The following is a 17,847-nucleotide window of genomic DNA, read 5'->3' as shown; positions in this document are numbered from 1 at the left end:
AGTACATAGATACTGAAAAGGCTTTTGATATGTTTGTATCTCATCAAACCACTCAGCAAAAGTAGGATTGGAAAAAAATCATTATACCTAAAGGTGAAAATCAGAAAAATTCCTGCTTCTGTCAGAAACAAGACAAGGAAGCCCATCATCACTGCTACTATTCAACATTATTCTGGAGGGCTTAACACATATGATATAATGAGAAAAAGAAGAAAGTATAAATATTGGATTAGAAGAGATAAAATTGTCACTTTTCATAAAAATCTGATGTACTATTTTTAAAGATTCAGGAGAACCAATAGAAAAACTAGGCAGACTAATATGAAGATTCAGAAGATCACACATGATCACAGAAAAAGCTAGAAACCATAGCTTTCTCATGTATAGCAGTGAGGACCAATTAGAAAGCATAACATAAAACTCCTGTTTATCTTAGTGATAAAACTATAAAAGGGGCATCAAAAAACCTAATAAGAATTGTGCTTATGACTTAAAAACTGTTATACATACATATATGAATAAACCTAACTAATAAGAAAGGTGCAGAAAACTCTTTCAAGAATACAAAAGACATTTTGAATAGGTCTGGAAGGGAAGACTGAATTTCATAAACATGTCAATTCAGTCCAATCTCAATAATGTTTATAGTTGGATATTTTTTTTGAAAGAAAGCTAATAAACTGATTCCAAAGTTCATCTGGTTGAAAAAAAATTGGGCTAGAATAAAAAATATTTTGAGAAAAAAGAATAATGAGGATCTTGCCTTACCAGATATTAAAACATATTATAAGGCAGTATTAATGAAAACAATGTGGTACTTATGTGGAAATAAATAAGCTGATCAATTAAACAATAAGTTTAGAAATGGAGGCATACATTTACAGAATTTAATCTATGGTAAGGTCATTTCAATAGTAAAGAAAGATTACTGGATATTGATATGGAAAAGAGTTAGATCATAATCTAAAACAAAGTCTCAGATTATTACATATATGTAAGTAAGACAGTATTAGGACAAAATAAGGAGCAGCATATTTAAATCTTAAAAATGAGAATGGCTTTCCTAAGTAAGACATAAACAGAGAAGCCATAAAGAGAAAAAAAATGGACAGACAGGACTACATAAAAGTGGAAATTTTTTGCCCAAAGTAAAACACTATATACAAAGTTAAGAAACATAAGAATGCTTGGGAGAATGTTTTTGCAATGTAGTTATAGATAGTTACCCTCAATAATCTTTTCCAATATTAAAAACAACCTGCAAATGTTTCATTTAGGATTTTTAGTTATTAAAATGGACTATAAGCCAGGCACTGTGCTAGCTCTTTCCAGACATGATTTAATCCTCAGAACAACCCTAGGGAGTTGATATTATTATCTCTCTGGCAGAGTAAAAACTGAGATTTAGAGAGTCTAACTAACTTGCTTAATTTCTCACAGTTTCTAAGTGACAGGCTGAAATTCAACAGCAACTCTGACTCCTGAGCTCTTTCCCAGGCCCTTTCTTCTTTCTACTGCTAAATTAGTTTACCTTAAACATTTCTAAAATTGCACTGTTATCTCCCACAAAGTATTCCCTGACCTCATCTTTTACGCTAGGTCTAGCAGAGTATTATCCCCTTAAACCACCAAAAACACAATGACTAAATAAATGCATTATATAGACAGGGTAATGTCAGTAAGTGTACAAATATTTATTCTAAGTGAAGGGAGAGAGATAACCTTATTGTGTCCATTCGTAATTAAAAACTTGGCAAAAACAGTAGCTAGTTGAGAAATCTGAAGTTGGCCAGTTCGCTAATTTGGTGTGTGATGTTGTCAGAATTATTCATCAGCCTGGCTTCATGCTGACAAGCAATGATTTCTCCAGGGCCAAGTGAATTTCATGACCCAACCCCATAGGAAACTCTTAAGCAAGGAATTTGAAGATGTTCACTTTATCTATCAATGAATGTCTCCATACTAATTCTTGATTGGGATAATGGGGTGGGGAAAAAAAAAAGAATAAAGTTAAAGTTATCAGAATTTTTAAAAAAAAGTTTATTTAGATAAAAACCTGTGGCTCCTGTTTTCCACCTTATCTTTGTCAAATATTTGAACAGATTGGCAATTAAAGAGCTAAATCGACAGTTTTCACTTACATTTCTTCCTCATGTGCTGCTAGACTATGTACTGTTGCTGTTGTTATTTGAGAGTGTTAATGTCTGAGCTGGTCTTTTAAACATCCCTTGATAGATTCCATTCCCTCCTGTCTGTACTTTTAATACTGGCTTTTTTCAGAGACCTGCCCAAGGCGCTGGTCTCATCCACTCCTAGGGCTTCAGTTACCATGGGTAACTGAAGATTATATCATATGCATGGGTATGCAGATTATATCTGCATTATTTAGGGAGACTTTGGCTGCAGACATCAGAATACCCAATAATGGCTGAATAATGATGAACTTTAAGTGTCATCTCACAGAACAAGAAGTCTGGAAGTAGTCTGTTCCAGGGTTGGTTCAGGGGTTCAGAGGTGTCACCAGGTACAAAGGTCTTTCCACCTTTCAGCTCTGCCATTCGAAAAATGCTGTCTCAGAGTTTCAAAATGGCAGCTAAAGCGCCAAACCTCAGGTTCCCACATAACACATTTAGAGTGGGAAGGAAGGGGGTTTTGAAGGCAGAAGAGAGCTTTCTTCTCATGCTGCTTTATGTTTTATCAGGGAGAAAGATCCCTCCTAGAAATTCCCCAGTAGACTTCCCTCTCCTTAAAAATGGGTAATATCTGCAGATTCAAAACTGCTTACCAGTTTTGATAAAAAATAAATTTTAGTTACTGATGGATAATACATGTTTGAAAAATTTAAGCAAGCTCTCTCAGTGTAGGATCCCTGGAAAAGAGAGTATGAAGCAAAATTTCCATGCAATGCTTACTGGAGAAGAGGGTGCAATCCTAAGAATGCAAGAGGGAGGGAAAAATGGAAATAAGACAGGGAAGGAGGGAAAACAATTAAAGTTGGTATGTTGCCACACTTAGACACACTTTCTCAAGAATACATGGCTAGCTAATGTGGGACATCTCCTGAGTGGCCACATGGATTCATGATTTCTTAGAATAGTCCACTGTGGAAGAAGAATAAAGGCATGGCATTTATCTGCAAGCCTATTTCCGTCTTCTGCTTCACTGGGGAAAGCCTGCCCTACAGGGCACCAAGTTTTACTCGCTTGCCTGATGTTGCCCTTTTCAGCAACCACTGGCTGGGATAATCAGGTTGGGGCTGCACCCTAAACCATACAGCTGGTGCAGAGAGGAATCTGTGGCTAAGCCCAGCCCTCATCCCTGGGGAGGCTGAGAAAATTGGAGATGTTGGAATATGAGGTGATGGTGGCAGCAGCTGGGATGTGAGCCATCTCTGGGATTGCTCCAGCCTGGGAAGAAAGGCAAGTGGCCAAGGCTGCAGGGTATGTGAGGATGAGCAGATCTGGAGCGGAGCATAAACAGAGCTCAATACACAAGCTGAAGATCCTATGTTGCATGAGAAATGGATGAAGGACTCTGAAGAGTCCTTTAAAAGTGATGTAAAAAGAAAAAATATACGTATGACAGAGTTCTTTCAGCTACCTCTGATCTTTTTTCTGGACTCTCTTGGGTGTCCTTTCTACTTTTTCACAATTTTTTTTTTTCTTTCACTAGTCCTTCAGTTGTCATAAAAGCTACAATTTGGTATTCTTAGAGTTAAAAATTTTTAAGTTTAAATTTAGATTTACTTCTCCATGGACTAAAGACCTCTATTTGAAAAGAAAACCTATAAAATTAATGGAATAAAATATTGAAAAAAATATTTTTATGGTTTCAGGTAGGAAAGGATTTCTTAAGACATAGCCACAATTTATAGAGAAAAAAGTTGACACTACAATGTTCAAATTCTGTGCATGAGAGTTTAAAAGACAGCCTATAGAGAACATATTTGTAATGCATATAACTAGAAAAATTCAAGAATCCAAATATGTGAATATTTAGTTATAAATCAATGAAAAATCCAAACAACCCAATAGAAAAATGGGCAAAGAATATAAAGAGGCATCTTACAGAATAGGAAAACTGAATGGCAAAAAAACCTAAACAGTAATCAAGGAAATACAAATTAAAATGAGATACTATTTCAATCTCACGATATTGGCAAAAAGTAAGAAAGCTGACAAGATATGTTAGCAAAGATGTAAAGAAATGAGATTATAATTGGTAGAACAAGTTTGGAGAGCAATTCAATAAAGTCTATTAAAGTTTAAAGTATGCATACAGTACAATGCTCCCATTTCAGTTGCAGGGACATATCCTAGAAAACATATGAACCTGTGCCCCTGGAGTTAGATGTGAGAATGTTCACTTAAGCATTGATTGGAATATTTCAAAATTGAAAGCAACCTTAATGTTCATCAGTGGGAGAATGGATACATTGCAGAATAATTATAAAAGAGAATGAAAATGAATGAACTAGAGCCTAATGTTTAAAGAAAAAGCAAGTTGTAGGAGAATATGTACAAAGTTTAAATGAACCAAAGATGAAAAAACCTTAAGATTTCTTGAGAATGATTTGTTAGTGATTCTTGGGGTTTTTAAAAAGATATGTTGTTTCTCTGTAGAGTTGAAGATTTCATACAAAAACACTTACAGGAGAAAAAAATCTGAAAGAAATAAAAATTTTAAGCTTACTGAAATTTAAATAGAAAATTTAAATTTAACTTAAATGTAAACTAAAGCTAAATTCAGAAGCATTCTGTGTTAATTGGAAAAGTTTGAAAAAAATCCCATTGCATATAAAATGCTGAACTTTTTATTTATAACCCAAAACAATAGAGATCTGTCCACTTGATAAGAGTTGGCAGAATGATTCTACATGAAAAAGGAAAACAAAACAAAAAAAGCAATAGAAAGGAAATGAGTAGGGCTTACTCTATTGCATAATCTGATTAGAATGCCTGTCACAGTATTTACTGATGCGGCTTATGTTTGCCAATATCTGTATAAAGAGGTGTATTGGGCAGGATATAGTTTTAATAGCTGTCACAAAGAACCAAAATAAAAATGGCTTAAACAAGGGAAAAGTCTATCTGTTCAATCACATAATAGCCTTCATGTAAGTGGTTCAGGACTGAAATAGCAGCTGTGTGGTATCAAGGACCCAGAATCCTTCAATGCTGTTGCTCTGTCTTTCTCAGCACACAACCTTCTCTCATGGTTCAAGATGGCTGCTCCAGCATTTGCCATCATGTCCACATTTCAGCCAATAGGAAGCAGGTACAAAGGATGTACTAGGAGGTTGCTCATATTAGTTCTGCTCATATTCCATGACTATACCTGGCATCAAGGAAGACTGAGAAAGCCTTTATTCTGTGTGTCCATGTACACAGCTAAATTTCAGGAGGTCTAATTTTAAGCTTATAAAAGGAGATTGGATATTGGGAAATAATTAGGCAACTCGGTCCAAGTGGTGAAAATCATTATTTTATTTATTTATTTATTTATTTTTGAAAATCATTCTTTAATAGCTGGTTCAAGATTCTTCTTATGAAGGGAAATATCTTTATGAGTCATTTGAGTTTGAAAATATAAGCATCAGGGCTAAGACTAGGAGGAGGAGGTAAAATAAAAGGAGTTTGGATATTTCTCTGCATAGGTAAATGAAGGTATTAGGAAGAAGAGAAAGGGAGGGGTACCAAGTTACTTGTTAAAGAAGTCTAGACTCCCCAAACTTTTATCAGGTTGTTACTCAAAGAAAGGCTCTTCGAGGTTGGGTGTTATGTGTGAGTGGGAATCCGGGAAGGGACTGAGTTTCACATGCAAATTGATATTGTGCGTGACAGAGAGACCATTTGAGAAAGCGAACAATTCATGAATGGAAGTACTTAGCATCACCTCCCCCCCCCACACACAACTTTCCATGGGCATGGTGTCCTCAAACCCAATTTTGGAAGAGTTATTTCCCAAGAGTCTCCTGGGTGTTCATAGTTATTGGACCCCTGGCAGGCCTCTTTCACGTCTTCTAGACATGAAGTAGATATGAGTTCTAGAAAGAACACAACTCAGTCTCCACCTGCAGGCCTTGCTAAACTCAGTCTGATTTTGGGAAAGTCCATTCACCCGCCTCTGTCCAAGCTTTCCCTGTCACTGAGAGAAATAGTGCAATGCAAAGACTCCAATGTGAGAACTTCACAAGGTTTGTTTGAGAATTTTGATGAAAATAGTCACAAAGATGGTCATGGCTTTGAAAGTCCTCTAAAAAATTGAACTCTGGGGATTTAAAAAAGTTATTATTTTGTGGCTTAAGCTAAAAATTATATTTAAATTATTATTATTTTAAACGTTCTTTGTATCTCAAGTGGACTCAGCTGATCATTCATTCACTGTGATAGGTGCTATGGGAAGATAACACAGTGCATTAGATACGGTCCTTGGCCTCATGTAGCTTTTCATTAATTGGTTAGATCATTCATTGATTCAGTGGATATTTATTAAGCACCTACTATGTGCCTGCCACTGGAGTAGGAAATGGAATGAATGGGAATGAGAAATACTGCCAACCCTCAAGAAGTTTCCTATGGGTGAAGCAGACATGGAAATAAACCATAAGACAGTGTGATTTATGTCATCAATGAGGCAAGCATAAGGTGCTATGCTTGCTGATAGCAAACATACAACTTTTAAAGCCAGAGTCATTTGTGGGGTCTTTAAGATGAAAAAAGTGCAGACTGGGAGGGCCCTCCCAGTTTTCAAAGCATCTGTGATTTCTCTGGTATTGTTTATAGAACAGAGCCTGAGAAAATCTTTTCTGCTAACAAGCCAGAATTTAGTTTATAATTAGACAAGAGGGCTCAACAACCAGGGGTGATGGAACATTGCCGAGAATCTTGGAAAGGACCAAAGGGAAGCAGTTTAACCTTAATTTAAATTTTGAGGTTTTAAAAATGTCCATTTATTTTCCATGGAAATGAGGCTCACCCCACCTCAGAGACTGGGTATTTATGGGTAGGATTATTTGTTGTCTATTTACCTGCTTTAATCCCAAATAGGAATTATTAAACATTTACTATGTGCCGGGCGGTGCCAGATGGTTTGTATATATTATTTAATCTTTATAGGCATCTTGTGTGGGAATTCTTAGTCCCATTTTATGAAACAGAGGCGCAGAAAGTGTAGTTTGTTTCAGTTTACACAGTGAGTGGGGCAGAACTGAGATTTGAACCCAGAGTCTGCATTATTATAAATCCTGTGCTCTCAGCCACAGGATCTGTATCCCAGATCCTTTCATTTTTTTAGAAGATTTTGTTTATTTATTTGACAGACAGAGATCACAAGTAGACAGAGAGAGGCAGGCAGAGAGAGGGGGGAAGCAGGCTCCCTGCTGAGCAGAGTCCGAAGTGAGACTCTATCCCAGGATCCTGAGATCATGACCTGAGCGGAAAGCAGAGGCTTAACCCACTGAGCCACCCAGGCGCCCCCCAGATCCCATCATTTTTACAGTAAAACCATTTTAGTTATCATTTACATTTTATACTCTCCTGACTACTTCCAAAAACCCATGTAATAAAATACATATAATAAACATAATAGCAAAGCAATTACAATAAAGATAAAAAGGAAATCAAAAGCCCTTTGAGGCAGGGACAAATAATCACACTAAAATAATGATTTTCCAGAAATGTTTGTTGAATGAACAAATGAGTGAATTAAAGTAAAATCAGAAATTTTAAGCTTAGGAGTTCCTAGAAGTGAGAGCAAAAAGAGAAACATGATGAATTATATATCTAACATAAGAAAACATGTAAGCTTGGCAAAACAAGTTATTGTGTGGATTTTAGTAACAGGGTAAATACAAATGATGATATCTTCAACCACAGTATTTTAGAAGAAAAAGAAGTGGTTTATATATAAAAGTTATTTTTCTAATGGTATTTTTTAAAAAGACGATAAATCCTTATGAAGCATTTATGGAAGGAGCTAAGCTAATATGCTCTAGGTAGGTCTCTTTCTTGTATTCTAATGTAATGATTCTGGTTCTCAGAGGAAAATTCCTCTGCCCAGAGAAGATGTTGCTATACAGGGAAAGAGTGGTATTGGAAGGCTGTTGGGTTTTGGTTCAAACCCCACCACTTGGACTTTTCTGGCCATTTAGCTCTAAGTAAGCTTCTTAACCATCTTCAGCTTCCTTAGCTATAAAGAAGGTAACAGGATCTACTTTGGAAAGTTTTTTTAGTATCAAGGTAATTATATGCAGAATGGCAGGTCAGAACATAACGAGAATGATGATTATAGTCTAGTTTTTTTAATTAATATTTGCAGCCATGGATGCCTGAATTTGTTTCAGTTGCTTTTGTGTTTATACTTTTTTTCATGTTGTTTGTTTATATAAAGTAGATTCGGAGTTTGCTAGATAATATATCTCGTTAAGATAGGAAATGCCTCATTCTTGTGCACTGTTGTATGCCTAGACTGGCCCAGAGCAGGGGCTCAATAAATATGTATTGAATGAATGATTGAATAAATGAATGAATGAATGAATGAATTAGGGTGAAGTGGGGAGTGCTTGTGCCCCTAACTACACTTATCCTCATTACACCATGCATCAAGACTTCTGATTTGGAAAACATCTTTCTAATATCACATTGTGCTTAAGGATGAGCGGTCTGAACCCTCCCTGAGATCTCAAGGGTCTGAGTGATATTCATTTGCTCCCTTTTTCTACTATTGTTGAAAATCTCTTTGATTTTCATAATCACCTTCTCTGTCCTACTTCCTTTTACATTTAGGAGGGAGAAGAGGAACTCCAGCTCTGGTTATAACTTTAGATTTCATATGTAGTTGTTATAGACACATTTTGCTTATTTTATCAAGTAGATAGTAGCTTTGCTTTTTCAATATAGTGCATTCAGCAATTATGCCCAGGGAAGGAAGCCTACATTTGTGGATATTAATATTATGCTATTAATATTATGTTATAACAAACTATAATATGCTATTAATATTATGCTTTAATAAACTATCCATTATCTTCACAGAGAAGATATTAACCAAAGTGATTCATAGAGACTGATGCTGAGAACTGATTTTTAAAAGTCAATTAAGAAAAAATGTTAATAAACCAGGAATTTAATACTCATAGATAGGAAATCATAAAATGAGAAAGGATGGGAGAACATCCAAGGATGTGTTTTAGAGGAAAAAAATGAAAGGAGGTGGCATTGACAAAATTAAACCTAGTAATTAAAATCCAATGAGCAATTATCTATTTTTCTTTATAAAATTATGCTGGGCCTCGTTCTGATGACAATCTGATTCTCTTTGATAAGTACAGTAGCAGAGAGGGACAAAGCTTTGAAAATGGGCTTTGTTAAAGTAACAAAGCATTCACTCTCTTCAGCTTCATCCGTGATATCTGATCCCCAAATCTGATACGGACACACTCCCTTCCTCTGCCTGCAAATAGAAAAGAGGGGGATGGGCTGACAACATCTTATGTCTGAACAATTTATCATTTTGCAATGAGATGCGTTACCTTGTCTTATATCCTCTTCATATAATGGATGATGATGTATTATTGTAGTAGGAGTAGGAGTTTATTTCTGAAATGTAAAATCCCAGAGATGGGTATAGATTTTCAGCCCAAATTTGCCTATTGCCCCAGTCCTGCTTGTAAGACACCAACCTGATAGCTTATACCTAAGGTATTAGGTCTGACTTGCTGAGCTGGACAAGGGGAGAAAATTGCCTGATGTGGTAGAAGAAGTGTTCTCAAAGGCTATAGGCTCCATAGTCCATAGTCCAAGAAGGAAGTTTTCAGCCACATCTGCTGAGGTGCCACCAGAGTGTCAGGTCCAGGACTAGGAAGTTTAAATTGCTGGCCAGAAACTCAAGTGTATGAAAATAACCTATTTTCCATTCTGCCATGCTGGAAAGATATTCAATCCTGGTCATTATTGGGACTCTACTCCAGTGTGGTGTCAAGCTCTCCCACACAGTAAAATTTCATCAATCATGGGACACCATCCGTGATGTTCACCACTGGTCTGCCCATTGTCCTAGCCTGCGGGGGCCTTTCCTGCAGCTCCCCGGTTCCTGCACCACAGTAATGGTGCCTGAATCTTTGGAAGGGCTTGGAACGCCTGGGCCTAGAGCCCAAACTTTCTAGAAATGCACTGGAGCCATTTTCTTGGAAGTCCCCCTACTACTCAGCGCAGAGTGGAGGTTCTTACTAATCTTCTACTTTGCAGTCTTGGGAATATCTTTCCTTTCAAGTATTAAGGGCTAGATAAACCCAAAAGTAGAATAGTCAGTTAGGGTACTTGCAATGCAGGGACTTGGACAGACAGACAGACAGACACACACACACACATACACTTTTAAAATAATTGATACTATAAAAAATCATTTTATTGATCAAAAGAAATCTAAAATCAAGTGGATTTCTTCTTTAGGGAGGTTATGGGTTATTATTGTTTCTATTTTGATACATGTTTGGAGGATGGTAATGTTGGCACCATATTCCTTTCAGTCAGGATGTCTAAAATTTTTAATCTTGCCCCAAAACCACTTTTCTGTCTCTCTTCTCTCAGGTTACCATTAAAATCTCTTTGAAGAGGTCCTCCAGGCATATTCTTCTTTCTTGTCAGTTGGATATGTAGGGGGCTTAGGAGTGGATAGGCAAAGAAAAGGAAATGCATGAGATCTATCTCCTTAGTAGAATGATGGCTTTTCTGGAGGGACTGGAGAATAGAGCGACAACACACGCAAATGATCATTCTGTTAATATCCTGCTTCTCTGGTCGTGGTAAGAAGTTATAATCATGATAGAAGCAAAATTTGACAACTGTTTATACTTAGTTCTTTTGGGATCGAGGCAAAGAATTATAACTGCCAGGTTAAAGAGGGGTATGTTTACAGGTGAAATGTGCATCTCTTCTTTCTGCAAATTAATTTCAAATGACATTGATATTTCTTTCATTTGTCTTAGCTGAAGGAGGAGATCTTTTCATTAATTTTTTCAGCACCCAAGATGTACTCTTTAAGAAACAATATGTTTAGTTATTTTTTTTGTATTTTTGCCACTTGGAACAGAATTTTTTTTCCCCCTAAAGTGTATTCTTCTCTACCCTGCCTTTTAAATGGAAGAAGAGGACATAACATACCTCTCTTTGCAGCTCTTGCACACTCGTTCTCATCTGGGCTTTAGTATTAAGCACAGTCCATTCATGTTTTGGGGAATGCTTCAGTTTCTTGCATTGTGGCCATCTCTCACCTCTCACCTTGCTCTTCTGTTCTTTTCAGGTTTGCTGATGAACATTTGTTATTGGAAGGGAAACCAAGGACCTCGACTGGATACCTACCAAGTAAGAGCATATGGGCTCTGGGCCAGACCCTCTGCCCAACTTTAACACAGGAACTTCGGGGTGACCATTTTAATGGCATAGTCAACTTTAATTGAGGAGGGTCTATCAAATAAATGTTAGGCCCAGTGTTACTTAGTGTTCTAAATTAAACTTTATAAGACACCAAGATACTGTTAATTTAATCCCCTTTTCATAGTTGTGCTAGTAGATTCTAGAGCAGGTCAGGAACTTGCCCAATGGTCTTAGACTTGACATAGTTTTTCAAACTGTCACAATCCATGGGTGGGTCATGAAATCAATCTAGTGGGTCAAGGTCAGTGTTTTAAAAATCAGAATAAGGGACGCCTGGGTGGCTCAGTGGGTTGAGGCCTCTGCCTTCTGCTCGGGTCATGATCCCGGGGTCATGGGATCGAGCCCCACATCAGGCTCTCTGCTCAGCGGGGAGCCTGCTTCTCCCTCTCTCTCTGCCTGCCTCTCTGCCTACTTGTGATCTCTGTCTGTCCAATAAATAAATAAAATCTTAAAAAAAAATAAATAAAATAAATAAAAATCAGAATAAAATAAAATAGAAAATATCAGAATAGATAACACATAGAAAGCCTAAGCATTTTTTTTTTCAAACTTCCTTTTCAGTTACACATGCATGAATGTGTGTGTGTACATTTGTGTACTGTATTGTGGTATGAAATTTATTTATTATCATGGGTCACAATCCAAAATATTTGAAAAACTCTTGTCTATACTCCCCCATAGAATAAGGTTGTTAGAAATGTGACTCCTGGGAATGGCTGGCATCAGAACTCCTTACAACCAAAGCAGATGAGATGAATAGTCTCCTCTTTATTCCAGAAAGGTAGAATTTCCTTATAAAGCTGTGGACAGGGGCACCTGGGTGGCTCAGTGGGTTAAAGCCTCTGCCTTCAGCTCAGGTCATGATCCCAGGGTCCTGGGATTGAGCCCCGCATTGGGCTCTCTGCTCAGCGGGGAGCCTACTTCCTCCTCATTCTCTGCCTGCCTCTCTGCCTACTTGTGATCTCTGTCTGTCAAATAAATAAATAAAATCTTTTAAAGCTGTGGACATGAAACTATTGATGAATCACTTGGGATATTTGGTTGAATTAAAAAGGCCATCCGGGATCATCCCAAGGAATCATCGAAGTCACTGAAGACCTTCACGGTTAGTAGACACTGTCTATCTTACCATAAAGGATGATAGCTGCTATTGTCCAGAATTTACTGTAGAGTAGGCCCTGTTTTAAATGCTTTACACGCAGGCTCTCATTTCACCTTTATAGCAACTTTATGAGGTTGGTGTTATTGCCTACAGCTTAAGGTGAAGACCCTGGATACATGAAGGGTGACTAAGTTGGATGCAGCTTGGTGTCTACACCATCAGGTCTAATTTAGAGGGAGGGAAATTGATACCCTATCTTCCCTCAGAGTCTGTTCCCTCAGTGTTTAACAACTTCGTATTTTTCCTGATGAAAAGATTTTCTCTGAATCTCATTTAGATTGCTCATGCCGCAGTTGAAGCCCTTTCCCTCTTTGTCTCCTTTGTGGCGGCAGAGAACAGCTGGTCACCATCCCACTGACAATGATATGCCGTCAAGTAGGGGACAGTCATTGTCCTCCTTCCGAACCAACAATATCAGCTCCTTGAACCATTTTTCCTCAGCCCCATTTTCCACCAAACCTTCAATTACTTCTTTGTTTCTTTCAGTTCTTTGAGAATGGCTCCACAGCTTAACTCCTTACCAGCCCTGGATGTGAGCCAGGATGAGGTTCAGGCACTTCTAGTTCATGTTCCTCTGAATTTCCCTAAGATGGACACCACAAGCCTGATTTCTAATCTGCATTCAACCTCAGGGGCCCCTCCCAGAATGTCCACACCCAGATCTGGCTTCCTAAGCGGGCACTCACAACCATAGAGGACACAGAGATCTCCAGTGACCTTCACTTCATTGGGTGCTAAAGTTTATCATGGTGTCCTTAGCTGTGCCCCCTTCCCTGGGGGTGCCCTCTCCTGCTTTCCAAATAGCCTCACAACTCTCCCTTTCTTTAAAGGCTCTGCTCTGCCTGATGACAAGGAGAGTGGACTCTCACTCATCTCTATTTTCTATTTCTCTGTAAGCTCTTTTGACTTTCTGCCTCAGAATCTTTGTGTATATATCATTCATTTAAAACACTAACTTGCAGTTTAATTTTTAAAACAGGCAGTATGTGCACGTAGTATCCAATTCAAAAGGTGCAAAGAAGTACACACTGCAAACATTTTTCCCTAATATCTTGTACCCCAGAGGTAGGCAACCAGAGTTACCAATTTCTTATGTATCGTTCCAGATACATCCTATGTATCCAATTTGTAGTTTTATATGTGTGTGTACGCATACATACATATATATATATACACACACAAACATGTATGTGTATGTATATAATTACATATGCAAATGTGTGTGGATCCACAAATTGGATAACTACTACAAACATTTTTCTGTACTTTCTTTTCAATGAGTAGTTTAGCTTGGATGCTGTTCCATTATGAGTTCATAAAGAGTGTCCCCATCTTCTTTATGGCTGTATAAGTTTCTATTCCATGGATAGACCCTAATTAATGTCATTGGTCTCTACTGAGGCACATTTTGTTCTAAGAGCATAGGCTTCAAAATCAGACTACCTTGACAGAGTTCTGGCTCATCACTGATTAGCTATATGGTGTTCGGTAACTTCTTTGTGCCTCAGTTTTCTTGTCTGTAAAATGGGAATTACAATAGTACTTCCTCCCTAGGGCTGTTGTGGGGATTAAATATGAGAATCAATGTAAAGTGCTTAGAACAGTGTGTGTCACATAGTCAGCTCTCAGTAAATATTAGCTTTTGATTAGGTTGTTTCCCAAGTTTTGCTATTGGATTCTATGCTGCAGTGAACAGCCTTGAATATAGGAGTGAGATCAAGTATCTAACAGCCCTCCCAGCACGAGCACAGGTCAATCAGAATGAGGCTGGGCACGGGGCTGATGCATGGTCCTGGCAGTCCCTGCGGTATAGGGCATGACCTCTTGAGTTGCCCTGTTGCAGCAAGGTCTGGGGGTTTGAGAGGAGGAGCTGGATGACAGGGCAGAAGTGGGGTTCTGGGTGGGCTCAGGGCAGCTGTGTTTACCAATACATCAGGAAGAATTTCAGTATTTTAACAATCAGTACAGCATATTTGGAGCATACCAGGTGAATTTAGCTCTATGTTTAAGTATCATTTCACACGTTCATGAGTATCTTTTAGGATATATTCCTGGAAATGGGATTACTGGGTAAAGGGTTATGCACACTTGCAATCTGTCCTCCTTAGAGATTGTACCAATTTACACTCCCACCAGCAATAGATGGGAGTGCTTGTTTCTTTATCCTCACTGGTACAGTATGTTAGCAGACTTCTTTTTATCTGTGCCCATCTGATGAGTGAGAAATGATATCTCAGTGTAACTTGCCTTTCTCTTTTTTTTTTTTTATTTTTTTTTATTTTTTTTAAAGATTTTATTTATTTATTTGACAGAGAGAGATCACAGTAGACAGAGAGGCAGGCAGAGAGAGAGAGAGGGAAGCAGGCTCCCTGCTGAGCAGAGAGCCCGATGTGGGACTCGATCCCAGGACCCCGAGATCATGACCTGAGCCGAAGGCAGCGGCTTAACCCACTGAGCCACCCAGGCGCCCCTAACTTGCCTTTCTCTTATCACAACTGGGTGTGGATGTCTTTTTATGTGTTACTGGCCATTTATATGTCATTTTTTGTCTTTTATTATGATTCTTATTATGATTGAGTTTCAATGTCATTTTATATGTGTAATGTTCCTGTGTACATCTTTTCCATGTATCATATTTGCATGTGGTTTACCCATTTTTCTTCCATGTTGTTGATTTTTTTTTAATGGATTTGTAGGAGCTCTTCATATATCATATGTCATTCATTTGCTTACTTGCCCATGGACATTTTTTGAGCACCTATAAGTAGGCTTGGTTCTGTGCTAGGACTGGAGACAGATTTAAAAAAAAAAACAAAACACATCACCTCAGGACTTGCCTTCAAGGAGCTTACAAACTAGTGAAGGACATACATAGGGAAGTAAACAGTTGCAATAATGAATACAAAAATACGTTGAGAGGGGTGAACATGGGGTGCTTTGAGGGTACAGAGTAGAGATAACATTCATATGAACTATGCTGATTAGGGAACTCTGCAAAGGGTAAACAAAGCCTTTGAATAGCAGATATTTAATAAAAGATTGTTCTATGTGTGAAGACTGGAGTTTTAAGTACCTGGTTGGCTCCTGTGTTTCAGAATCATTTCTGAGGAGACCAGCATCATGATTTTTGTCATATCTGATTCTGCTTCATAGTTATGGCCTATGTTCAGCTGCTGAAACACAAAAGGAATAGTGTAAATACAGTATCACCCCCACTGTAGAGCTCTGAAAATATGCCTTCTTGATGATAAGTAGCCTTGTCCCCACTGAAGAAAGATAGCTTACCATTGAGCCATCAGCTGAATTTCCCCAACAGATGGGGGCCTTTTCAAAATAAAATGGGCCATGTCCCCAAATGTGTTCTTTGTTCTACCTATTAATAATCCTTTTAGCAACCTTTGGGTTTAAAATGTGGGTTGGGCATAATCCAACACTCAGGCCCAACACTGACCTTCATCTTTCTATTATATCTTTTATTGAGAAACTGCTGCGAATATTTCACATCCAATTAACCCATATAGCAGCACATGGCATTAAATGGGTCATCCTATTTTAAGACTATTTTTTTGGTAAGAGTTGAATGCAGTTTGGACAATCCACTCCAGCTGGGGCTAGAACAATTGAATGCAAGCCTTGGGCAGAACAAAAGTTCTAAACAGCTTCCCTTATGTGTTGTTCCTAGTGCACAGCAGACTTTTGAAATAGTGTAGGTCATAAACCTTCTCAGCAGCTTGTACTTTATCCACCAAGAGTGAAAGAATGCCATGTTCCTAACAGGAATACTTCATGTCTGCATTAATAGACTGGACCAGATACATAATTTGTGGCGCTCCATGGAAAATGAAAATATGAGACCTTTTGCTAAATAATTATTAAGAATTTTCAAAACAATAACAATAGAGCATTCAAACAAACACAGGGCCTTCTAAGTGAGGGACCCCTTGTGACTGCAAATGTTACATGCTCATAAATAGCCCTGTTAATGAACTTCAAGAATCTGCAATGGGTCAGCACAGACCCCTGGGGCCACAGATGTGGAAGGGAACTTGGCTATCATCTGGTTGAACATCCTCATTTGGTAGGTGGGGAAACTGGGGTTTAGAGAGATTAGATGAGTTGCCCCCAAAATACCGGTAGGTAAAAGCAGAGGCCGATCTGTAACTATAGACCTATAGACATAATGTGCCTAAAATATGTGGAGAAGAGAGGTACAGATTACTTGTCACACCCTGAAATTTATAATTTCATCTCCCATAAAACCATGATTTATGTTATACTTTTTAAAAGTAGCTAATTTTGTGTACCTTTGAGAGTTCTATCACATTTCTGTCCATTGCATTTTCCTACCAGGGAATACAAATGGGATATGTGTCCTTTCTCTGTTCCCCGGGCTTCCTTCCCCACCAAACTATGCCCTGAATCCAAGTCTCATCAGCCCAGATTCTATGATCTTTTGACTAAGTAGTGCTCAGTCTAGATCTAACCAGTGCTGAGTTTGATTTACTCTGTGATCTTACAACACTGTGTGTGTGTGTGTGTATGTGAGTGTGTGTGTATATTATATATTACATATATAGGCCTCATCAACACACACATATGTAAGTAAAATAAAAGCTCCATTAATTGGTACATACTTTTCTACTTACAATGGAAATATTCGCTATGCTATTTTAAAACATACGCTATTTCATTGAAAATAAGCAAATGCTGGTCATCACCCACTAACTTGATTTTATGAACCACTAATAGGACATGTCACACAGTTCAAAAGGCACTGCTTGAATGTCCATGTTGCTTCGGTACTGGGAGGGGTACGTGAGGACGGAAGACATCTCATAGGACATTTCCTCTGGAAAAAAGAAGCATCCACAATGCCCCCAAGTGTTGAAGAAGGACAAGAAATAGACATATTGAGATACTGTTGGGAGAATATAAATTGGCACGATGTTTCTGAAAGCAGTTTGCTAAGCTTATTATAGAATCTTAAAAATGTGTTCACTCTGAACAATTAACTCCACCTCTAGAAAAACAGGCTAAGGAAATAATCTTAGATATAGCCAAGGATTTAGCTACAAAGGATGATCATTGCAATATTATTTATAATAGAGGAAAATTGGGAAAAAATCAAAGTTTCAATAGTAGGCAATTGATCAATGAGGGCTTTATATCTATGAACTGAATATTATATTGCCATTAAAATATGTTATATACATAATGAAAGATTTAGTGATATTAAAGTATTTCTGATAT

Source organism: Martes martes (assembly GCF_963455335.1).
Source record: "Martes martes genome assembly, chromosome: 8".
Lineage (NCBI taxonomy): Eukaryota > Metazoa > Chordata > Mammalia > Carnivora > Mustelidae > Martes > Martes martes.
Note: the sequence above shows the minus strand (reverse complement) of the source record.